A 24,274-nucleotide genomic window follows, 5' to 3' on the forward strand; every position below is an offset into this window, starting at 1 on the left:
TAGATTTGGGGCATGCTGTAAAGTGTACAAGGAAATTGATTGTGTGCTATCTGCAATATCCAATGGTTTATTAGTCTGCTTCAGTTTATGAAATCGTGTCAGAATCATTTGAACTGCTTCTATGCATAGTTATTTCCCATTTGTCTATTTTATATTTATATGGTGCCTAAAAGACATGGTTCTTCCTATCTTCAAAGAGCTTAGTCCAAGTTCAGACATAACATAACAATTGATACCAGACAAAGTGTGAAAGCTTGGGGAAACAAAGATTATGAATGAGATAATGGAGTGTGTGTTTGTTGGTTTGTTTGTTTGTGTATTGTTGGTAAAGACAAGTTCAAAGGTGTGAGGTGAATGAAGCGGTTGATCCATGGTGGCAGGTTGAACCAGAAGGAATGAGAAGGAAGCATCAGCACAGTCGTCAGTGTGGAGGATGAAATCTCCAGAGGCTGAGAATAGAAGATTAAGAGGAGAGAGGAAGTGAGAGGGCCAAGAATCAAAGCTGTAGCGGAGGAAGTTGGGCTAGAGATGTGCCACAGAAATACAGCGAAAGGAAAAGAGCCTGATGCATGTACTATGGAGGAGGAGGTGGAGGAGGCATGTGTGTATGAGGAGAAATAGGGGGAGCTTGGAGGCAGCAGCAGTAGTGGAAAAATGTGAGGCTAAGATCACTGATTCTGCCCACCAGGGAGTGAGGGAAGCAGCCACCATATGAGAGGGTATCTGGCAGCAGAGGGAGGAGGAGAGCCAGGTAACTGGCCATTCAAATTGGAAAAGGGGGAGAGACTGAACTGGTGAGGAGAGGAAGGAAGGTAGGTGGAGATCAGGACCAAAAACTATACAAGTATAGTGGGAGTCTACAGAAAGTATAGTGGGAGTCTACAGAGATAAGACTCTTATTTTGGACCTTGGCTTAAGAGCCAAAATTTACGAATAAATAAAGAGATCTGGACTGTCTAAATTCCTCAATGTCCCTAGGAGACTTATTCAGCAAGGTATGCTATTGTATAGAAAGTATAGTGGGAGTCTACAGAGATAAGACTCTTATTTTGGACCTTGGCTTAAGAGCCAAAATTTACGAATAAATAAAGAGATCTGGACTGTCTAAATTCCTCAATGTCCCTAGGAGACTTATTCAGCAAGGTATGCTATTGTAGTAGCAAAGATTTTCTCCCTTGTCTGCTATTTTTTTCATGGTTTTTTTTTGTTATTTACCATGATTGCTCCATGCTTCTACAACGTTTCCCTGGAAAGATCATAGAAATACCCTTAGTAACAACATTCTGACTTCCTTGGCTCCCTTCTGACCCTTTTGCTTCAGTGAGAATATTGTAAGTCTCTTTTTTAAGTTGATGATAATAGTGAGGTCTAAAAACCCAAAAGCAATGGTTTTTCTGTAAGCAAAGTGAAGTGCAAAAAAGCATTCGAGAATCATTAATAGAATTTCACACACATTACCCTGAAGATATTTAGGTTTAACAATTTTTTTATGAGTCTTAAACCAGTTACATATTCTAATTAATAATGCTCTGATTCTGTTGTCAGAAGGTGAATGCGGATATGAAAAGTAGGTGCCTCATATAGTGGTGGTATTACTGATTTTGAAACAATTGCATATCAGAGCTGATCATTTAGCACTAGGAGTGTATCTATGCAGCAGCTAGACACCCCTGGCAGGGCTGGCCTTTGCCAAGTGACTTGGGCTTCGGGCTACGTCACTGCTGTATAGACGTCTGGGCTTGGGCTGGAGCCTGGGCTCTAGGACCCTCCAAGGTGGGACGGTTCCAGAGCTTGGGCTCCAGCCGAAGCCCAGATGTCTGCACAGCAATCAAACAGCCCCATGAGCCCAACTTGGCTGGCATGGGCCAGCCACAGGTGTCTAGCTGCTGTGTAGGCACAGCCTGACAGTTTTTGACTGCTTCTCCACATCATTACATTGCCATTTTCAGGGCCTGATTCTCAGAAATGTTGAGTCCCAGAGCTCTAGCTGAAGTCAGCAGGCCCTTCAGCTGCTAAGCATGTTTTAAAAGAAAGTGCCTTAAATATTTAAATAAACAATATAGCAGTATGAAAAGCTATCTAGATAAATACAAATCATTGTTTTCCAAAAATAGGTAATAAAACCATGTTTATTTTTCCCTCTTGAGTACTCAAAGCACATCCTCAGGATGCTTGCTGAATTTTCTGTCACTGATTAGCAATTTTCAAATGTAGTTAATTTTGCAGGAAATATGCGGGAGTTGCGTAAGGTGGGGTGGTGTGGCGTGGCGTAGGAGTACATACAGATATATATGTTAAGGAAAATTTACACTTCAAAATCCATGTTCCAGCTAAAACAGTACTGAGAACTTAGCAAGAAAATAGATTATTTTTATTTCCTACAATTAAAGATTTATAATACTACTTCTGATTTTTCTTCCATTACTCTAAGTGCCATACATCTTATATGGCATCCATAAATTCCTTTGTTCAATGTTGTTCCTCTGAGAGGACAAATACCTTTCCTGTGATACAATAATCATGGTAATTTGTATACAATTAATAATAAAAACCCTTCACATTTCTCATTAGAAAATGAATGAAGCATATATGGTTGTATCCAGAAGACATTTGCAGAAATTTTGCTATTTATTTTTCAGTGATTTATAATCCTGTTAGTTTATCTTTAGAGGTCTTAAATATTTAGTAATCTATCTGCAGCAGTAGCTTGCATCACAAGCATCTATGAGATCAGTGTGCTTTAATCCAATACTTCAATTAGTCTGAGTGATAGTTAAATCTTAAAGATGTACTGATTCATTTCCATGGCTTAATTGAAAAATACTGAGACCAAGCTACTGGGAACCTGACAAGTGAGGAAAGAAATATTGGTGGTAGGTGATTAAAAAGCAGAATTCTTGTATGCGAAGCAGAGTTTCAGTATGGAGCAATCTTTCTTGCTTTCCATTCTCAAATGAAAGTGTTCTTCATGCCTATTTGCCTTCTATGATTAGAGTAGCAGAGGTCATTGTAGTATAGGAAGGGTCATCTTATACATATAATGTATTGTCATAGGACTTCTCTTTATAGTTACAGTTATAGTTAAAAGAACTCCCCCCCCCCCCACCCCAAATCCTATTTAAAAGTGAGTCATTTACTTACAAGTATAAATCTGTATTTCCTTATACCTTGTTAGGCTACATGTTTGTAAGCACAGATTCAGAGTAAAGCCCTTTGAATGAAAGCCTTGTGAAATAAATAAATAACTATAGCGCTCTGTGTGTGTGTGTGTGTGCGCGCGCGCGGGATAGATAGTATTAAATAAAGGTCCTCCAGGTTTTGTTCAGTGTTGTCACAGATAAGTAATTAAATGATATAATGTTGTATAATTATTGATTCCCAACAAATATATAAGTAGGTGGAGTGTTAAGAAAGTTACATAGAAACAAGCTAAAATCTTCCAAAGAGTAATTTACTTTATCTACCCTTTTACTCTTTTCTAAAAAGCAAACAATGATTTGAAAGCTGCTTTTGCTATTTCTGGATTGTTGATGGGACGGTCATTTCAAAGAACGCTTTTTAATACCCAAGCAAAGATCTTGCTTTTAAGTAAAGAAGCATCATGAAATATATCAATATTTTCAAAAGCTAATTGGATTTTTGAGTGTTTTGCTTTACCAGAAACTGAATGAATTATATGCTTTTTAGAAAACAATATACTTTATTGGAACGCATTTCCAAGAAGTATGTTAGAGTTGTACTTAATATGCCCATCAACATTAGTATTAAACTCAATGAAGAAAGAATTCTTGGAGAGTTTATTTATATAAATAAGATTGATTAAATTACTCATTACATATCATTTTTTGTCTCTAATGAGTACCAAGACTGTTGTCTGGTTGCAGAGTCAATTTTATTTTTGACACAGTGTATGATTCAATAACCTCCTCCTATTTAGTATGTCTGGATTTTTAGGCTCTAGTGCCTGAACACCTGTTTGATTTATAGTGAATACTATCAAAATAGTTGCTACAGATTCATTTTAATTACCCAGTTGCACAGTTGGTCTTCAGTAATGTATTTGTTTGAATGTGAAACAGGATTCATAATTATAGAAGGATAGCATGTTAATTTTTTTTTAAGGCTAATCAAATAATTTCCATTTTAGAAGTGTTTTATATGAAATAAAGTTCCAATTTTGAACTGAGTTATATCCTTGAATTCTTGAAGTATGATTGAAGAGGGGATCTTGGTCCGGTGGAAGCTTTAATAATTTACTTTTACTTGAACTGAAATATTATTACATTACTTGTGAAGTGAAATCTGTTGTACCAAGAAGGTGTGGGAACTGAAGGGCCTTTTGAGTCATTATTTTAAAAAAATGTAAGCCTATTTATTGCTATGTACTTGAAATCGGCAATGATGTCTGAAAGGACAGGATATATTATCAAGGGAATAAATGTTAATGTCACAAAAAACTCACCTTGGAAGAAATTAAACAGGACTGCAAAGGACTCTTTTAATAAAAGGTTGTTTTGAACAAAAGGATGTGAATATATAATAGAATATATAATAGAAAACCAAATTATGTTTGTTACGAAGATAGCAAAAGCCCTCAGTGGAGTTTTCAAGAATCAGTGTATTTGAAATTTATTTCCAAAAATTGTGTATAGCCTCACTTCTCTCTTGTAATTATTGATCCTGCTAGTAGCTACATTTTGTTAGCTGAGGGCTAACCAATGCCAATATGGCTCAGTTGGTAGCAAGCGTGCCACTGAGTTGGAAGATCCATGGATTCATGGCCTACTTATTGCTGACATTGCGTTGCAGTACTAGGGATGTGCTACAACGTTAGAGCCTTGGGGTGGCTTGTTAAATTAGCATCTGTTCTGTTCCCATCTGTGTTGGGTTTCCAAATCTGTCTCATGGCTCAGTATCCTGAACAACATTCCCTTTCTCACTAAAAGTGGTTGCAGTTCCCAGTTAGAATGTATGTAGTTAGTGAGCACACAATGGCTGCTTGGTTGCCTGGACAGGCATTTTGCTACTTGTATTTAAGTCATTATTCTGTCATGTGCTTATCTTGGGTATGGCAGTTGCCTCCTGAACTGATTAGCTTAAATATCTCACTTCTAGGTTATTTTTTATCAAAATATTTCCCAAAATGCTGGAAGCGCCTTTCACAGGCCCTTTCATTTCAGTGGATCTTTTGAAATGTGACACATGCAAAAATACGCAAGGAATGAGCAGGCCTTAAAAGCCGCTCATCTGCTTTTAATCAGGAAACTTATTTCTTCACATGCATTTTTGGCACTGTGGTTGATTAGTAGAATATGTAGGTGCTTTTACTGGAAAAAAATTATTTCCCACACATTCAGGACCATAGATAGTGTGGAACAAATTGTGCTGTGCCCTTTATTTTTAGTTACAGGAATGGAATTGACATAAAACTAGACCATTAAGTAACATACCATTTCAGTGTTGGAAATACTGTGGGCTCTGCTAAGTAAAGATGCTGGGTGTGGCTGTTCATTATTGCTTATGTTGCTACTGTCATGACTGCTGATTTATTCTCTCTACTCAAAACAGCCAGCAGCTGTTTTGTTGCGGCTGTATCATATGTCCATGTATTTTGCTGTGTAAGGTATTGTTACTGTGGGTGGAGTTCAAGGTTTCCAAATCAAGAACACGGCAAACCAATTACCTGGTTTGTACCAAAATAGAGTTTCCGTTTAGTAATCCAAGAAATTCAGGGTGCTTGAAAAATCAGAATTGGTTAACCTGTCTTGTTTTTGCTTAGATGGTGAATCAGCTAGACTTGGGAAGCTGCGATCAAATTATATCTAAGGGTCTGTGTACTCTGCAGTTAGACACCCGCGGCTGGTCCGTGCCAGCTGATTCCGGCTCACAGGGCTTGTCCGAAGGGACTGTTTAACTGCCATGGAGACGTTCTGGCTTAGGTTGCAGCTCCAGCCTTGGGACCTTCCCACCTTGCAGAGTCCTAGAGCCTGGGCTCTAGCCAGAGCCCAAATGTCTACAGCACAAGTAAACAGCCCCTTAGCCAGAGCCTCCTGAGTCAGCTGGCAAGGGCCAGCTGTGGGTTTTTAATTGCACTGTAGACATACAGCCTTGGTTCTCTCACACACAGGGTATCTCTACGTACAGTACTGTTAATTAACCTCATGAACCATGCTAATAGTGAGTAATGTAATTCTTACGGTAACAAAGCACTCTGTTAATTTACAGTCTTAAGGAAAGAGTTGGTCTTTAGGGCTATGCTCCTAGTGCTAGGAAAAAAGCAGCATTTAAAACAGTAGTTTGAAAATTCAAGGTCTGGTGTCTTTAGAAGTTAACTGTTCAGCTGAAAGGATGGAGTACAGTAGGTAGATGTATATCTTCAGGAATTCCCTTACGGTTAAAGATTTTGAGTGAGAGCAGAGCTTGTAAAGTCCCATGTGTTTGACAGATTTGAAGTTCTTGTGAGTCTTTTCCATGTGTGTGTTATATGCTTTAATTTTTCCACCATTTATTTTTATTTTTCAGAACTCTGTTCAGCTCTTTGTGTAATTTACCTTTGATATCCCCCGCCCCCCTCTCACTTTGAAGTCTGCTACATGGCTTGGAATTCATAGGTAGTACTGGAAAAGATATTAAGTTTTATTACTGATCTTCTGCTGTGCTACAGGCTTTACTTCTGCATAGGGACTAGTATAGGGTCACTGGCGTGAAGAACACCCTTTTAGAAGAGAGGCTGGGACTGACAGTACCATATTCAGGTTGTAGTTCCAAGATCTTTCTCTCCGTCAGTCAACTTATTTTTATTTTATATTTGTTAGGTCTATCCTTTTGACAGGAGTGTGTTCTCTTTTAAATCATGCTAGTCATGGTTATTTGGTTGTTTGCCTAAACTCTAATTGATGTTGCCCACTTAAGATGGAGATTTTTCTGCATCTCGTCACGTGAATGTGCTGTATGGAATTGGCTTTTGGTTTGGATATTAGCTAACTGGTAAATAGATCCCCTGGAATGTTTTCATGAGATGCCCTTGAAGGGCAGCTAAACCCGTATTCCTCTGTAATCTGTACTTTGTGAGTTTGTGGTATAATTTGTATGTTTGAGTTTTGCTTCTATATTTTATAATTTAGATCCAAGTAAAAGGATGGTGTAATAAAAATGATTACAGCTTTTTCTTTGGAAAACTGTTGCCTTTGACAAGCACTTGTACATTTCCATTTAAATGGAAGTGCATTTGACAAGTGCTTCCATTTAAAATAAATCTTACCAGTATCTTCCAACTTGGTAAACTTTAGTGGGGACACATTTATATAAATTAGTTTAATCTTGTTTTCTTTTACAAAAACCAAACAAACTTGAATGAAATGGTTGCTTAACCAAAGAAGTAGGTTTCAGCCACTTGTCAGCATTTGCTTTTCAAGCTGTCTTATTAAAGCTATTAAAGATAGTTACACGGGGGAGGTCTTTACAGATGACTTTGAAAGGAGCTGATGCACACATTCATTCTCTCACAATTGAATTGACAAAAAGCTGATGTAGGAAAGCCCCTAGTGATGTTGTATACCACCCAATGCTGTTGGCAAGTCTCATGAGTCGGGAAGCCCATTGTAATGGGGAGGTAGTTGAGAGGAGAGAAATGGGAAATAAATTAGGTGAGCAGCAGATATTACTCCTCTTCCTACCAGAGCTAGGTGACTGGAGTAATGGTTATCCTTCCCCCCACCTGCAACAGCTACAATAGAGTCTGCCAGCACAAACAGCAACCACAAGACTGGGGGGGGAGAGAAGTAGTTCATTGCTGTTCCAACCCTGCTTCGCAGCACTCAAGAGACTGCAGCGTGGTGGGGGGCAAGGGTTTGTTTTGTTTATTAGCTGGTACCTGGAGTGTGTATGTGTTGCGACTCTAGGGTTGGATTTGAACTCAAGGGCCAAGGTGTTGCTTAGGTTGGATGGCTACATTCCCCTTTGAGCTATTCAGGTCCTGTGAGTCAGCGCTACTTTTCAGCTCCTTTCGCTTCTCCCTGGAAATGCTCAGTATAATCCATTCGGTGCAAGATGGTTGCCAGGTAAGCTAATTGAATTGCTTGCAGCTCGCCTACCTGGAGAAACAAACTCTTTGGCCAACATCATTGCAATTTGATTGCCCCCAAAGGGCTTAAGAGTGGCATGTTGGGGTGACTCTCAACCATTTGAGACCTTGCTGCAGTGATCTCAGCCTTGGTTTGATTTTTACCTGTGTGCAAAAAATTGTTACCAACCCATCAATTTTTAAGAAAAGCTGTTTTGAGGGGAAAATGTATCTTGGGAACCCCTTGGTCAAATGGTCCCAAATTAGGTTCAGTAACTGAACCTCACGCCCGCATGAGGCACACCAAATTTCAAGGCAATGCAGGTAACCATGCAGATTTTAGTCCATTTATGGAGTTGACTTTAAATGGAAAACTGGTCCTACCCTTAAATGTAGCATTGCTGGCATTCCGCTATAATCTCATATCCAGAGGCTGATTTGAAAGATGGAACCCCTAAGCACAGTCTGGGGAGAGCCTACAGATAAAAATACAGCACCTCTCCTTTCCCATCAGATGGGATTAAGTGCTGGCCTTGTCATAATTCCATTGTAATACAGTTATCCTAAAATCTTGGTAGCATCCCGTGCCATCATTTGTACATATTCTATCAACTTCAGAAAATTAGTCCTTTTCCAGCTATTGTACTACATGGAGCAAAGAGTGGTTCTTCAGTTGACAGGAGTTCAGAAATGTTTTTGGTTCTCCTTTAAGTATTGCTTCTGCAGATCTCTGTTCTTAAAGAGACTGTGCCTCTGCAACACAGACTGCAAAACCATGTGCAAACTGTAATTGTTGCAGCAGTGCATGTTTCTGTCGCACAGACATTCAGGGTGAGGTTACCAAAGAGCCACCATGCTGCCCTCATTTCTTTCCCACATGCTAGAGGCCAGGGTACTCAATAGGCGGATTATGGACCAAATCTGGACCGTCAGACGCTTTTGCATAGACCCAGAAATCTTTTTATGTACTTATTATCATTATTGTTATTTTTTATTATTATTTTCTCCATTTCAAGGATTTATTATTTATCCATTTCATGGAGTCTGGACCTTGACTATACCTTGACCAAGAAATTTGGACCTCGACAAAAAATAATTGACTATCCCTGCTCTAGTCAGCAGATCTCAGAAATCTTTCCTACCTTTTGATGTCTTTTCTCCTGGTTAGTTAACGGTGTTGAGTTTAGTTATTTAATCTTTGGGGTTTTTTGTTTTAAGTTGAATATTCCTCCTAAGGATTCCAGTCTTGAGTCTGAAGGTAAAAGGGTCTTGGAATCACTGATAGTGAATATATTGGGTTTAAAAGAATAAAATTCCATGGCAAACCTCGCTCCATTTCTCATACAGAACAAATTATCTGAGTGAGCAAAACCCCTGAAATACCCTATTTAAAAAAATTAAAATGGCCAAATGCAAGCTGTTTGTGAAATGCAAATTTGTTTGTGAGCTATACAATAACCCCTTCAAAGCTGGGTAAAAAAACCCTCTGGGGATATGTGGAAGTGTGAACGTTCAGTAATAGTGGGTTTCAATGATCCAAAATAATTCAAACGTTTTTAATTTAAAAATAAAAAAAATATTGATTTTGGTTGATCTGTGAGCCTAGACTTGGGTCATGTCTACTTACTTCTACAGCATCTTTCTTGGTTGTTTAATATAAACTGGATATCACAGTTTTCTCTTCCACTCAAGGAAATAGTCTCCTTGTATGGTCCAGTTTGAGGTCAGGTGTGCAGCTCAAAAATGCAGAATGGATTTTAACAAGTGTCTATAAAATAATTTCTTCCTGAACTGAAGACTCTGTATGAGCAATTCTAGCCCACAAGATAATTTTGTGCGATAGTTGTGTTAAGTGCCCCTCAGTTCATATTAGCTTAGTCTCATTTCAGTTTTAGTGTTAGAAAATGCTCAGTGTTGCCTTGTTACTTTCTATTCCAAATTTCACTCAATTTATCTGATATGAGACTTAGTATAAATATATATGTATAGGCTTTTATACTCCAAAAAATAAAATAATCATATGTGAATGTTGTCTTTGAGAAACTGGGGAAAGAACAAAGCCCTAGAATATATTGCATATTCTAGTTATTAGAGCTTGAAGGTGCATATCATACTGTGATAGCGGAGGGCATGTGAGGTGCTCAAGCTGACAATTACTAGATTTCTGTGGAATTGCATTCTTGAATTGGCTTCCTTGCTCCAGCAGAGCCACTTGTTGACCTTTAGAATACACTGCCTGTATATTTGCTCAGTTTTCTTAATGAGGGGGAAACACGCACCAGTTGATGTTGGAAGTTTTCAGCTGATGTTGGTAAACTTACGTTTTGTTAGAAATTGGACATAAATGTGGTTGAAGTGTCTTTGGCAGGCATAGTATAAAAGATGTGGGGGAGGGGGAATTAACATACTTGGATCGAGGAATAAGACTTACAGAAAGTAAACTTTTGCTAAATACCGTATAATATTTATCCCCCCCCAAAGATTAATACTCATAGGAGACGGGAAGTCTCACAAAGTGTTTTGTTTCATGATACTGCGTACAGTTCCAGTCTAGAGAATTACTAATAATTACATAACTGTGATTGCAGTTCTTCAACTCTAGCTCATATGGTGGTGAAAATTATAAAGATCTGCTACAAAACTCAAGAGTGTGTGTGGTTTGTTCACAAAGTATTTCATAGCATCTAGATAATAAGTTGTAAATTGGCTAAAGTACTGCAGCTCGGTCTTTACATAAGAGCTATTCCATTACCTAGTAATGCTTCTCATGCACTTGTGGTAACTGATATCTGTCTTAGGTTGCTGTGTTTATTTCAAAATGTTGTGTTCTATATTTAGTAACAGTTATTAGAATATGACTTGGGAAGATTTATGCAGAAAATGTAGCTGTGATTCTGCTCCTCATTTCATTATTTTTCGTAAGTCATCAAACTCTGAACTATATTTTGCCCTTCCTATGCAGCAGTTGAACAACCTCATATGCTAGACTAGGGGGTTATGAGGGCCTTGTGTGAAAGAGAGAGTTTCACTGAATAACCACATCTCTCTTTACCCCTTCCCTGGTGGAGCCCACTTTCGTATGACCAGGAGAAAAGGGGAAGGAGTCAGTTAAGAATTACAATGCTTAAAACGTTGATTTTGTCCAGGTACAGCATTTTCTCTCACTCCATGTTCTTCTAACACTGCAGAGCTGGTCACATGCGAAGCATACCAGAAGCCCATGTTGCAGAGCAAGGGTAGAGATGGAGAGGCACATAAGCAGGGTTTGGTGCTCAACCCTGAAATCTGCTCATAAGTGATCTGTCTCCCAGAGGGGTGATAGAGCAGCAGCCTGGGAGTCTTAGATCTTTCACTCTTGTTTATGCACTCAGAAGGCATCAGTTGTTCCTCCAACTGCACCAAAGAGTGAACCATGGGAATTTTTAATTTACTTTGAAGTAAAACAATGGGGAAAATAATTTTACCACATTACCGCAGCTGCCAATGTGACGTAACTTGGTTGTTTTCAAACACGTGATGGATGTTAGGTGTTGCTTTAATGCACTATTGGAAGATAGTCAGATATTACAGTGACTTAAGCATGTTATAAGAACCCATGTAGAAGTATTGTGTATATCACTATGTCTTTTTACTCTTTTTCACAAACAGTGTTGTTTTTAGGGGTGATAATGGTGTAAAAGCAGTATATACAACTTTATGTGTAGTGTTTGTTTAAAAAAAAAAGCACACCAGAATATTTAATGATCTCCGTATTTTTTAGATATATTCTACAACATTATTAGTACTTATTTAAATATTCCACATAATGTGCTATTTAGACATCATGACAATTTTCTTATATGGGAAAACTTAAGAGTGTCACTTTTGGCCCTTGTTTGAGATTTCCTTACAAATTATTCCTTTCCAATTTCTTCTGACAAGATGGAATAGTACATATTTAAAGAAAACTGAAGTTTTTATAAATCAATATTTTATAGCACATAGATTCCTATAGCTTAATTAAACTGTGCACTGCATTGCATGAAAATATTCCTAAACTTGTTTTTCCTCAGAGACACAAGGCATGAAGCTATAGTGTTTGGAATTTTATTCCTTTTTTTTTTTTTTTTTTTAATTTAAAAAAGGACTGATTTAAAGCCACTAATATTTTCTTCATTGCCACATTAGTCCAGAAGTACCCAATATAAACTGAGGTTGAGGTAGTCTGTAACAAATCTTGAAATCTGTACAATGCAAAATATCTGAGAAAGCTGAAAATGTGTCGAAAGATTTACTAGCTGGAGGGGTTTAGCTGGAGGTGCCTGTTTGTTTAAAAATAAACCTCATCTCCCTGACCTTTCAGGACCCTGACTGCGTGTGTCTTAGTCTAACCTGGAGAGATTAGGAAAGTCCTTAACATCAAAAGAAATTGCAGACAGACTCTTGTCTCAGAGAGTTTGATTGTGTTTTGGAATGATTTTTCAGGACATAGTAGCCTCCCTGCTCAGGCGCTTTCACCCGCTGGCACAAACAATACAGCAGCAGCCATGTTGCTGTGGGTCAGTCTTGCAGACTACAAATTTAGCATTGTGAAAACAAACAGGGTCTCTGACTCTATAGATTAATAACCTGACTCTTTATTTCATTAGCCTGAACATGTTTTGAGGAATTGCTGTCTTTATTGAATCAGGATTTTCATTTAAAATCAAAGTGGCTTCCTGTCTACCATCTCCAAGGATGGATTACTAACTTTTTGTTCAAATATATTAAATATGAATATAATGAAATCACATGAAATATCTGTCTTTGAGCACATCACTATGTGCAAAATCTGGTTTAGTAATTGTTTAAAATAAAAATTCTTAACATTGCTATTTGGAAAGCATGGTTGTTTTATGGATATATTTTTGTGTATGTCATCGGGAGAACTGGCTGAATGAGATTATTATTATTAAGTTTATGACTTGGGCTGCATTTTTTGTCTCTGTTTTAGTTTGTTTTTTACTAGAATTGGGTTACAAGTTGGAATTTGCCCTTTAAAATAGAAACAGTTCCTGAAGTGTGGAACACGTAGGGGAAATTCTGAGATTCAAGGATTCCAGTGCGCTCCTAGCAGTAGGCATAGTTTGTTTTGATAATTTTGTTCCTGTTTCAGTAGTTCACAATGAGAGAGGGCAAGAGAATTTTAATTTTCTTGTATGTGTTTTCTTAACTCGTTAATCCTTTTGGGCTCGTTAAGCCTTGTTACAGGCTGTGTAAGGGATGTGAGGAGCCCCCTTTCTTTTGTGATAACTGCCTAAATCCTCTCCCCTCCATGCCCCTTCCCAGGCAGTGCACTGAGACTCCAGTGCAGAAGGGGACGTAATCTGTGACATCAAAAGGGCAGGTGCAGATTACCCACTGAGCAGAACAGGGACCAGACTGGCAGAACAGGGACCAGACTGTGACTGAGGGTATGTCTACACTGCTGGTGGCTCTGGCAGTGCTGCTGGATCAATGCTGTGGGATCGATTGAGTGGGCAGTGGAGACCCGTTCAGTCAATCCCGGAAGTGCTCTCCAGTTGACACTGTAAATCCACCCCCATGAAACGCGTAAGGCTGCGTCAACTGTAGGGCATCTCCCATTGGCGCAGCACAGTGGAGATGCCATGGTAAGTCAAAGTTAGTAAGTCAACATAGTGTAGCTTAAACAACGAGAGTCCTGTAGCACTTTAAAGACTAACAAATTACATTTCTGCAGGCATCAGCTTTGGTGGGCTGCAACCCACTTCGTCAGATGCAACAGCTTGCGTATCTCCCATTGACTGCCACCGGCAGGGTAGACCAGGCCTTTGTCCCAGTCTGGTTCCTCCCCTGCTTCTGATGAAGTGCAGCTGTGTGCTGTCCCTTACTTGGGCTGGGTTGTAAGGCTCCAGCTCTTGGGTGGAATTTATTCTTGCCACATGCAACCAAAGTAATTCATTTCTCACCTGCCCCAATCCAGGTAGGGTGGGTAGTAGCCTCTGTTGCTGTGACCCTTCCCTTTAGTTAGATCCAGTGGGCCCCAGACCCTCTGTAACCATTGACCCTATAACCCTGCCCCAATCCTTCTTTTTATGCTTGAGTATTTTGAAGTGGTGTGGTGGTGCACACAAGTGCAAACACGCCTATGCATAGCTGTTCCACCTGAGCCCTCCAGTCCTGGAAAGCCCCTCTTCTCGCTCCCTGAAGGAATAGCCAGAGGAGCTGCTGAGTCAGTTCTACCCACTTCAGTGCTTAAAACAACTTTACTGCTGTTAGCACTGCAGAGTCAGCACGCCTGAGAGAGTCATTTCTGGCTCGCCCCCCATCAACAGAATTATTGAGGACTTTTTTCTACCTGGAACATTTCTGTGCGGCAAGCCAGAGTGTGAATCCTCCGTGCAATAGCTTGCTGCAGAGTAATGTTCTGCACTATGAAACGTCAGTGCATTGGAGCGGTGTTCACACAGGACGTTACTGCACAGCAAGGTAGGGCGCTATGGATTCACATCCTGGCTTGTTGCGCAGTACGCAGCCTGGCGTAGTAGACAAGCCCTTTGTAAGTCCCAATCAGTTACATCTCTGTAGTAGACTTGCGTTTTCACTGATGGCATAACTTGAAGTCCTCAGCTCTTGACCAGGGCGGTGGGCAGTCAGGCCTACTGGTTGGAGCCAAAAAACCAAGCAGGGCAGGAGCAAGGCTGAAATCAAGGCTGGCACAAGAGCGATCGCAGCTGTGAGCCTAAGCGTTGAGCAGCCAGTGTGACCTGCTGCCGAGTTTAAATGCAGATCTGTAGGCTCCTTACAGCCAGTCAGGGTTCTGGCCAATCAGGTGATTGTGCTGCAGCCCAACTGGGCTCATTAAATGGCCTGGGGGCTGAGGCAGCTAGCCCTGGGCTCAGTTCAGGGAACTCAGGCCCATTCTGCCTGACCCTGCCTGTTACACAAGTAAAACTGGAAGCGTAATTTAGCTTGTAAAACCTTTTACTGGTGGTGGTGCATGACAAAAGAAGAACCTAGCGTGACAATTGGATCGCAAGTTGAAGTTGCAGGGCTAGGAGCTAGAAAAAAACCATGTTTTTATTTGTGAGATGAGCACTTTTTTCCCCCCCTTTGTTCATTCAGAAACAAACATGGAAGTTGACTGATTTTTGCAGCCATTTATTCATAGTAGTAATAATAAAATAGAGCAGAATTGTTTTAATTAACTGAGGAATTATGGCCAAATCCTGCATGCCTTGCTCACACAAACACCTCTTGACTTCAGTGGAATTTCTCACGTGGCACAGCTGTCTGGATTCGGCCCTTCAAGGGCTTTTATATAATAACACGCATGCAAGTTTTAGGTGCAGAAGTTTAGTGCAAGCTGTTATCAAGTAGTTGACTGTTCAGTGGAGCCTTTCAGTAGTTTTGGACAATTTATAGTGTTCACTTTCTTCATGCGTAAGTAGAAGCAATGCAATACAATGGACAGCCATGATGGTGTAATGACTTATCCCCTACCACAGCCAGCATCAGAGTTTTGTCCCTTCCCAGTACAACAGAGGTTTTCAAACTGTGGGGTACACCCCCTAGACTGGCGCAGAAGAATGTTTGGGGAGTGAGCAGCAACATCAGGTGGCTGAAGCTTCAGCGTGGCGGGGTTGGGGAGGGAGTGCATCCTCCATCCCCTGACTCACCTCTTTTGGTCTGGGTTGGAGGGGTGCAACCAAAAATTGTAATTTAATGAGGGGGGAGGGGCTCAGCTCAAAAAGTTTGAAAACCGCTGCAAACTTATACGTAACTTTAATATTGCCCTTACTGTTAGACAGCCGTAGTTTTTTAAAAGATGCTTCAGCCCTTAAGCAAACTAACTAGATAGCTGCACAATAGCAATTGCTTGATGGCCATAAATGCACTGAACAGAATTTTATGAAGAAAATATGCAAGTGGTATGTTTTAATATTTTCTTCATTGAATTTCATCAGTGTAAAGAGAGAATGAGCAACCAGAAATACCGTTTCACAAACCTGCACGACTGTAGATGCTGCAAACTCCTTGGGTCGTGGACTGAGACTTCTGCATATATGCAGCATTAAGCGAGTTGTCATACTGTGAAAACTAGAGACTGGGAAACCCAACGGATGGGCTAAATACTGTGGGACCTGCAATTCATGGAAACACTGGACAAAGACATGCATTTTATAGAGTGCTATCAATGGGGCTAGCATCTCTTGCAGATGTATTTCTTGATTTCTTGCAGTCTCCTTTTCAGTTGCAGTTGATTTCCAATCATGGTATAATTTTACTGTATTTGTCAGTGTGCTTTCCTTTCGGTATCAGTATCCACTAAAGGTTTGGCTTAAGCTATCTGCCTTTCATCCAAGTGCTTATTACTTTTAGGCACTGGTGCACCTGGGTGTTATTGCATTGTCTGCTCCAGATCAGAAAGAAATATGTAGTGTATTGTTGATATTTTGGTTTATGGTGTCTTGTAGATGCCAATAATTTGCTGTGCATGTTAAATAGCAGAGGGGATTGGAGTGTGGACTGTGGTTGTGCTTTTGAGGAGGGGAATGGTGTTGAGATGGGTAGGTAGGGCTTAGTGGATCAATGGAAATGGGTAATGATTGTCGCCTTTCATCAGGTAGTCTTTGGACTGGGTCTCTGGTTATGCAATGGTAAGTTTTCAGAAACATCCAGGTTGGATATTTCCTGGATGGAAAAATGGTATGTTCTCACTAGACACATTCTAAATAAAAGAAGTAAAAAACCAACAAAGCCCCCAAACCCTCTCATATCTGAGTCCCCCTTTTTCATGTTCATGAATTTTAAAATGGAATTATGTGGGGCTTTTGCTATGGCGGCAACCAAAATCTTGAATTTTCCCCCTCCCCATGAGGCCATATACTGCCTGGCTGCTGTTGTCGGCACTGCTTCTTGGGAAGTGCTACTGGCTGCTCTCAAACTTTAAACTAAATTGGGATTTACAGTAAGCCTGATTTAGTTTTTAATTAAAAAGTTACACTTAAAGCAATCCAGCCACCCGAAAGCTGCTGAGCGTAGTGGTTGAGCACAAGGGGAGGCCTGACTATTTCCTGAAGTGCTGCCTGCTCATTTGTGCTTCTCAAGCACTAGAGCTGTGAAGAACACCATGTTTCTGCATTAGTCCAGCTGCTGTTCTCATCAGATCTTCAGAGGTGTCGGGCCTGCTTTAATTTTACTTTCATTTAATAGGGTAAATCTGGAGTAATTTTAAATATTTTCAATTTACCACTGTCAGAAAAAGGTCAAAGCACCAACAGCTTTTGAAGCACTAATTTTCCATAGTTCTCAAAGAATAATTTAAACCTAGCTGCATTTGAATGGCATTAAGACATGACATGGTGTGTTTCAGATGTCTTTTCAACCATTTAAGAGGTGGGTATGTTAATGGACCCGTAAATCACAGCCTTTTAGGACTTAATGTTGTATAATGTCCAGCACTGGGCTTCCCCTCCTATTCAGATTTGAAGTGACATTCCAGGGGACACTATCCATAAGACCTGCAGATTTTAACAAAAGATACAGAATGAGGAGATGTAGGCTAATGGAAATGGCAGGCAAGAAAGCAGCAAATGAAGATGAGAAACATGCTTACCCAATTTGTGCATACACAGTAAAATTAGTGCTCATACCAATGTATATGGTTTACAACGGTTTAGAAAGAGCAAGGTATTTGCAGTTTGGTCTCTTGCTACCTGCAGCTAAATATTAGGACCCTGATTCAAATACCACTGAAGTCAAAGGGAGATTTTCCTATTGATTTCAGTGGACTTAGCATTACACCCTTAGAAGGTTGAATAATGTATGTTGGATTGAAATTCACCACTCAGCAGATCAGGGTAACAGAACTTTATTAAGGCAAAACACTAACAAGGAATGATCAGTTACAAGTGGGAAGTGCTTCGAGATGGTCTCACCACATACACCTCCAGCATCAGACAATACACAGGTTCAGCTTGTCTTTGTTAGGCTAACTATAACTTCTGTTATCTCTTTCTATACATATGTGTTAGTTTCTCATTTTCATATAAATTCTCCTCACCTATCAGTACAGGTTTTACTGCTCACTGAAACCAGTTTCTTCTGGCTTTGTGGTTACTTTATCTATTGTTTTCCTCACAAACACGATTACTCTGCACCTTTCTTACCCATGCACAGCTCTACTTACGCAGAGGTGTTAAATATTATCAGAACAGACTCTTTCAGACCTTTGCTCCCAACAATGTATACTTAAATTTGTATCCAGGCACCACAAAGTAAAACAGAAATATTGCATGTAACTCAGCAGATTCTTGAATAAAATTGTGTTATAGGACTTTGTACGTATTTTACTTGTTCAGGAGCACATAGTACAACCACTTACTTGAAAACATCTGGACTTTTGTCAATTTTTTTGTTATAAATTTTACTGAAAAGTTAGTTAACATGCTGTCTTTAACTCTTGCCACTGTTCCTTCTTCTTCTCCCCTTTCATCACAGTTGTGTGATTTTTCAAGGTAGCACATCAGGCTTGTATTTGAATATTTTAGCTTTCCCTCTTCTCTTCTCTCAGTGAGTCTTAATATTATTTATTGCCTTTGTGTTTAACGTAGCTTCGACCGAGGTGTTGTTTTGACTACAATATTTCTTTAAAATCTAGAAAAGATTTTCATTCTACATGCAAAGGAGGAAAATAAGTATTTTTGGTTGTACTCACAAATTCAAAGCACAAAAAGGAGTTTTAAAAGGGAAAATGGGGGGAAAATCATTCAGAAACATGTAAAATACACACTGATTAAACTGTGTGGCACATTCACATAGCTGCCACCTGGTCTCATGAAAATCAATACTCTGAGGCTAATCTATGGTGCTGTAGCAGTCTACAATAACTGTAAGTTATTATCTCTCCAAGTATTATTACTGGAATAAAAAATGCAGTCCTTAAATTTCAAGAGATCAAGATACTCATCTCGGCATTTATCATTTCATAAAATTCATCAACAGTGTTCTCCCCATGCATGCACACAGTTCAATGTTCTTTAAAATGATCTCCAGGGCTGATCAAGCTGTCCTGATTCAAACAAAACTCCCCAGTGTAGTCACACTAGGACAGATGCTATCAAGTTAAATACAAAACTAGAATGAATAAATAACATTAAGGATTGACTTGGGCAAGTTCAAGTCTGTCCATTGTTCTTTGCAAATGTTTCAGCCCTCTTAGGATCCGGTCATTGGGGGCAAAGGAATATCTTTTATCAAGTTGCGTTTACCTGATAGAAGCCATGAAATTACCATGAAACTCGTTATGGGGAGTTTATAATTTGGGTAATAGGGAGTAAGGTTTAGTAAATAGTGGGTGAGTTTCAGCTACATTACATTGCATATAGACCTAGTAACAAGTTTGGTTTTAGGGCCCAGTCCTACGATTGAATCAAAACAAATGGACCCTTGGAGTCCCTTGGAAGACAATGAAGCTCCACGTGGGTGGATCTTGGGATCTGTCTTCGTCTCCAGTGGGGTTCCATACATGGGTCCAGTTGCAGGATTGGGGCCGTTGTTTGAAAACTTGTTAATGACAGAGAGTCTTGTGAACTTTGGTTGTTTTCAGCTCCTACAGTGAAACCCTATGCATGTAGCTGCAAATGCTTATAAATTGTTTTTCTGTCTATTGGGTTTCAGAGAGACTCATGAAATCACTGGTGAATAAATGGTGTTTAATTCTCAAAAATGCCTTCATTAAATTTATATGATACTGACAATAAATATGTAGGTGTAACATTTTGTCAGCTTTTGCTTATAACGAACCAAAGGCAGTTGTCATAACATGAGCAGCTTATCGATGACACGGTTGCCTGTGATTGATTAAAAGTGGCAGATTTATTTCAGCTTCAATCTTTCCATTAGCACTCCTATCGACCATCTGGCAGTGAGAAACCTGACTTGTGAGATGGGCAAGCATCATGTTAGAAAAATTACAAGGTTTCTTGAGTGCTTTTTGCCAATGTCCAGATGAGCCATAAATTTGTCACTTTCAGTTTCTTTTTGACTGGTTATTGTAATGTGAATTTATAAATATTACTGCTGAGTCTCTCTGTAATTTCTTTGAAACGTTTGTTAATATTTCACTAATTGTTTTCATTAGATGTACAGTGAATAGTTGTATAAATGTTGTATTTAGGTTTTTGTCTCTTTTATAGCATTTACATTTTGACTAGAAGGAGTAGAAGCTTGTTTTTTGTAAAACAGAAAAGCCTTATAAAATGGTAGCTATGGAACAAAAACTACAGTTTTAGTGGAAGAAGTTTGCTAGCATTTGAGTTTAACCTGAAAATCATTTGCATGTAAGTTATCAAGGAGGAACGTTTAAGTGACATGAAATAAATACAGATTGTTAGCCACGTCTCAATCTAGGGAAGTCTGAATGTCCATTAAATGGTAGATGAAGCTTGCTTCAAAGTATGAAGCTTGCTTTCAAAGAACAGTGAAAGATCAGGGCATATAGGGGAGTTTCTGCTGACAACATTGAGAATTACATCATCATCTGAACCAGAGCAGCTGCTGTGTCCCCAGAATCCCCTGGTGAATAATATTCTATCAGGGCAATCTTTGATAAACAGCTTAATATGGCCTTTCTGCTACAGTATACAGCACCCAAGATTCTAACGCTGCTGAGTCCATCCACAGCAAACCCCCAAAAACAAGGCAGTCCAAAATGAAGGTTTGACATACCATTCTTAGTTCTCCTCTCATGTCTAGATTTTGCAGGGGTCCTTGTAATGTGAAGTAAGGACAGAGTGCCATCATTAGAGATGAATTTTCTTGTATTTGTGGGTCTAAATTGTATCAGTGGTATGTTACGACTTCATTTATATAATTGTATTGTTATATTATTATTATTTTAAAAATAAACCATAAATTATACATTTAAATTCACAGATAGGTTTATATCTGTAAGGCTTTAGTGTGTTGGATGCATCTATGAAACAGTTCCCCTGACATACCAAGTTAATTCTTTAAAGCACAATACAGTATTTATAAATGATAATGATTTCCACATAAATACGTTTGACATCACTATCACAGACGTAGACTGCCTACTCAAATTTAACATTGCCTCCTAATAAAATTTGCAAAGATATACACAGAGGTAAAGGTAACACATTACTAGGAGATTATTCTTCAAGGGAACTATTTTTGGTATTCGCCTAGTAATTTATTTTCAGTTCAGAGTACAATTTTGCAACTTATATTAGGAAGCGATGTTAAGTTCGTATGGCTGACAGTAAATGTCAATCTATAGCATTGGTAACTATCTGGTTCCCCTTAGCTGTTCGTTTACATACTTTCTAATATTTGGGGTTTTTAAAGGTATAGAACTTTTGTAAATGAAATACAGTTTTTGGATGTTAGCTATATTCCACTGAAATAGTCTTTCCTCTCTAAAAAAAAAAGTTTTTGTTTTCCTATCCAGCTCATATGGGTAATATATAAGTCCCTGAATTGCAAGTCTCCTACATCACCTTTTTTTTTTGTTTGTTTGTTTTGGGTAGTGTCATCCTAGAGGAAAAAATCTAGATTAAATTTAATTGGCCGCGTGAAAGTGTTGGATAGAGGATTAGGATGTGTTTGTACGCCTAAGTACTGTCATCTCAGTTTTAATACCCCTTTTCAATTTTTTGAGGTGTACCAACAGATGTTAAAAGATCCCTTATGCTCTGTTTTTGTGTATATATGTCAAAGTATTGTTCACCCATTTTATCTGATATTGAAAGGTCCGATGACTATTTATTTGATACATACACTGTGAAGATGGACTCAGTTGGGGACAAATTGTGATTATTCTACACTCAAGTTTCTCTTTGTCCTAAAATGTCTGGCCCACAGGTTCTCCTTGTCCTACTTACATTTCCTTTTTGAAACAAAGGCTTTTTTGGCAGCTGCATTTCTATTCATATAATTTTTGGATAATTGACCAGACTTACACACAACATCATCTCAGTGCTGTCTTCTAGATCGTTTACCAGTTGTCTGCTTGAATACCATCTGTTCTTGGCAGAAGTTACCTTCAAATACCTTAAAAAAACAGGTCATGAGAAAAAGCAGAATCTTTCAGGATCTAATGTTGTTAACAGATACAGCTTTTTCACCTTCTTTAATGTTTTCCTGACAGCATTTGAGGAAACAGATTTTTCAGGCAATTTCTCTCACTCAAGTCCTTTCTTTCTTAGTGCTACAGTTTGTTGCCCAAACAAACAATAAGCAGTGGTATTGAGTTGCAGAAAGGTGTTTGGAATACTGTAGTGATGTGTGAGATCCAGTCTTCAAGAATTATTTGGAAAAATGGGTTAACAGCGTATTAATGAAATTAGCAGAAGACAAATAAATTGAGTGTAGTTGTGAACATAATTGGGGAATAAGATATAAACCAATGACACCTAGAGATCTTAGAAATAAGAGCAGGAAATAAAGTGAGATTAGTTTTGGAAAAATGTAATCTAATGCATTCCAAAAAAAAAAAAAAAAAATCAAAATCTGAAAAGCAGATTTTAAATAGGAGTGAAACCTGTAAAAACCATAATACTGGAAGAAACAAGGGGGAAGATAGTGGTCAGCAAATTAGATATTCATCTGTAATAAAGGCTAAATTTGGGTCACATCTGCAAGAAACATCACATCATGGATTAGGGAGGAGAATAGTCCTTCCTGGTAGAACTTTGAGTCTGGAATGTTGTGGTCAGTTGTGTGATTGTAAACACCAGCAAGATACAGAGAAATTAGAGGGAGATCAGAGGAGAAAAATAATGGTATCTGGAGATGGTGATTTATAAGCCCATATTAAAATGATTGAAAATTGTGGCAAGGTTTCACCATGTCAGGCTCAGCGTTTCTCTTCTGGTGGTGATGACAGTGGAGGGTGCTAGCAGTAAATCAGTCCATTTTTGGAGGTTCTAATTCTTAACTTTGGCTTATTTACAGTATTTAAATACTCAGGTAGTTCTCAGGTAGGCCTGAATAGTTCTCTTAAGCAAAAAAACCCCAACACAAAAGATATACATTTCCTTGTCCCTACCCAGGGCATTGACAACTTATGCTGGTTTCTGGTCACCAGCCCTTCCCCAAACGGAAGTAAACTCAATGTTTCCCCTCCAAGGAGGAGAACAGCCCTGCACCTAAGAGAAATATTTTCACTCTGCTGCAGCTTTTTTCTCATTCCTCCTTTCACTCTGTCACCGGAAGAGAGGACGTTAAAGGACACCGGCAGCCCTTAGTTGGTCTCTAATTAACCTGAGGTAACTTCTTTTCAGTTGATAGGAAAAAAGGCTGATATTCTTGCCCACTTCCTGGAACCCAGTAGAACCACTGTTTTGTAGCTGTCAGGTCTGACTGTGCCAGAGTATGTATCGTTTGGCTCAGGAGTGACTAAGGGAGGTCAGGGCATAAACATCTGCAAATACTTGAAACAAACAAACACCAAAGAGGGAGGAGAATGATATAGGGTTATATGGAAGGATAGAACTAGTCGTAATAGGCTGAAACTAAGAAAAGGAAAATTTCACTGGAATAGCAAAGACAAAAATATGTCTTGACAGTGCAGTCTGTTATACTGTGGTGTCGTTTCCACAGTGAAGTTGAAGCCCCGTCATTTGTGACATCTAAAACCAGACAAAGAATAAGAAACTTGACTGCGTGAACTGGCTAAATGATATGAGTGATGGTCTCTTCTAATTTCTGTGGCCAGTCTGATGCCCTCCGCTACTGAGAATACAGGGGAAGCAGAAGCCTAAGGACCCAGGTAGAGACGTGCAGGAAGGAAGAACAGCAGCTCTTTATCACTCCAGGCTGTGCTGGGGCACGGGGTCTGTGGAGTTAGGACTCTGGATAGGAAGGAGTTTGTGCTGGTTGTAGGGCTAAGGGAGCAGTCACACTCTGCTCTCTGCTTCTCTCCAACTGGATCGATAACTTTGCGGACGTTATTGCTGCTCTGGTCAGTATTAGTGCTGATGCGACACCTTTATCCCTTTCACAGGCCTGGCAGAGGCATCGGTGGCAGCACAACTCCACAGTGTTACTCCAGAATCAAGAGGTTCCCATTTTTGTAGTGATTTGCCTTTCTGTAGTGTGACGTGCATTTTAGGTAGATGTTTTTATTGTCATTTAAAATTGGATTATATGATACAGAATCTGGGTCTATAATGTCTTAATGTTACTTCCTCAGCTGAGTAACCGCCT

The 24,274-nt window shown here is 39.2% G+C and overlaps 1 protein-coding gene across 3 annotated transcripts in view; it reads left to right on the forward strand.

The window, feature by feature from the left end:
• Positions 1 to 24,274, forward strand: part of BRF1 (BRF1 RNA polymerase III transcription initiation factor subunit) — a 227,001-nt gene that overhangs the window by 167,181 nt on the left and 35,546 nt on the right. The window lies entirely within an intron of this gene.

This window comes from Emydura macquarii, unplaced genomic scaffold, assembly GCF_026122565.2.
Source record: "Emydura macquarii macquarii isolate MOO-44397 ecotype Brisbane River unplaced genomic scaffold, CSIRO-AGI_Emac_v2 contig_1551, whole genome shotgun sequence".
Taxonomy (NCBI): domain Eukaryota; kingdom Metazoa; phylum Chordata; order Testudines; family Chelidae; genus Emydura; species Emydura macquarii.